At 48.4% G+C, this 1,480-nt stretch overlaps 2 non-coding genes and 1 pseudogene across 2 annotated transcripts; all 3 read right to left on the reverse strand.

The window, feature by feature from the left end:
* Positions 1–29: 29 nt before the first annotated feature.
* LOC129114502 (U2 spliceosomal RNA) lies at positions 30–220 on the reverse strand. The gene has a single exon (XR_008532510.1). It is a non-coding gene; the product is annotated as a U2 spliceosomal RNA (small nuclear RNA).
* Positions 221–344: 124 nt separating this feature from the next.
* On the reverse strand, positions 345–457 carry LOC129114505 (U5 spliceosomal RNA). Its single transcript, XR_008532511.1, has one exon. It is a non-coding gene; the product is annotated as a U5 spliceosomal RNA (small nuclear RNA).
* Positions 458–869: 412 nt separating this feature from the next.
* Positions 870–1,009, reverse strand: LOC129114504 (U2 spliceosomal RNA; annotated as a pseudogene).
* Positions 1,010–1,480: the final 471 nt, after the last annotated feature.

The following is a 1,480-nucleotide window of genomic DNA, read 5'->3' on the forward strand; positions in this document are numbered from 1 at the left end:
TTTGATGTTTTGTTGTTCACAAGTCATTCGAAGGGTGCACCGTTCCTGGCGATGCTGCAATACCAGGTCAATGCGTGGAGTGAACGGAGCAAGCCCCTTTTTCATCTCCCAGTGCTAAAAATCTGCTTAATAAGTTATCCTCATATAGAGGACATATCAGATATTAAACTGATAAGAACAGATACTACACTTGATCTTAGCCAAAAGGCCGAGAAGCGATGATCCCCAACTGTTTGCTGCCCGTGTCAACCTCGTGGCACACGTGTCGCTTGTCATGGTGCAGTACTTTCAATTGGGCATTGCGGGGGATGCTGCTTAGCACAACCGCACAGGCCCTACAAGGTCAAGCACAATGGCAAAGCCTGCCAAAAATAGGTTCAACTCATTGGTGTTCCTCTCCACGGAAGTCTTTAGTAAAGGCGAAAGACTTGTGCGTTATGAAGAGAAACCAAAGTAAGTACCGCCCCCCGGTGAGAGCAGCCAGAGACACCAGTCGTCCCAGCCAAAACTCTCGCGGTGAGCCTCAGTCGACGTGGCGCGTTCCAAATTCCAAGCCACACCCATTCCACTACTCCCGCCCACATTTCCTTCCGAGAGGGCAATATTCCCACATTCTTCAATTTATTTCCCTCCAATCAAATCGGCGAAACTGAATAGCTGTATTTATCTTCCTTCCCCCCTCGCTGTTGATTCAGAGCTGGAAATAATTTCCCCCAGCAGACACGGCTGATGGATATAGTGATTTGAGAGTGGGAGAACAATGAGGTTCCAGGAAGAGCACAATTAAGGAGTGGGCTTTTCTTTACTCACATACACAGCCTCGTGTCTTGCATTAAAGAGTTTGATGTTTTGTTGTTCACAAGTCATTCGAAGGGTGCACCGTTCCTGGCGATGCTGCAATACCAGGTCAATGCGTGGAGTGAACGGAGCAAGCCCCTTTTTCATCTCCCAGTGCTAAAAATCTTACATCTTGTTCAACCCGTTTTAACACTCCCTCTATGCCAGTGTTCCTGTTTTTGCTCACTAGGTCTTGCCTTGCCAACCACAAACCCCTCTTTACGAGGCTGATGAATAACCAAATGATGAAATTTCTTCTTCCTGTACCCACCCCTTTTTCCACCCTTGTCCATGTTAAAATGAAACCAACGTCTAGCTGGACTAGCCATGTCGCTGCTCTAGCCCACACCAATCCAGCGAAAATGACAGTCCCACAGACATGTCTAAGGGTCTCCTCCCCCGAACAGTTTTCCTGGACACTCAGGGATCTTGCCAAACCATGCCGATGCATCAATGCTCGTACTGGCAAGTTTCTTGTGGAGGCACAGCCAATTAAGATCTTTGAGACCATTGTCCAGTCTCGTGGCTGGATCCTCCAAATGCCTGTCGTGGATCCCAGAATCACTGACCTGCACACTCCCTCTGTCTCACCACCCTGTAGAGGACTGCAGATTTAGCCTGACTGCTGTTTCTGAAGCCTCAG

The sequence above is a fragment of the Anoplopoma fimbria genome, unplaced genomic scaffold, assembly GCF_027596085.1.
Source record: "Anoplopoma fimbria isolate UVic2021 breed Golden Eagle Sablefish unplaced genomic scaffold, Afim_UVic_2022 Un_contig_4556_pilon_pilon, whole genome shotgun sequence".
Taxonomy (NCBI): Eukaryota; Metazoa; Chordata; class Actinopteri; order Perciformes; family Anoplopomatidae; genus Anoplopoma; species Anoplopoma fimbria.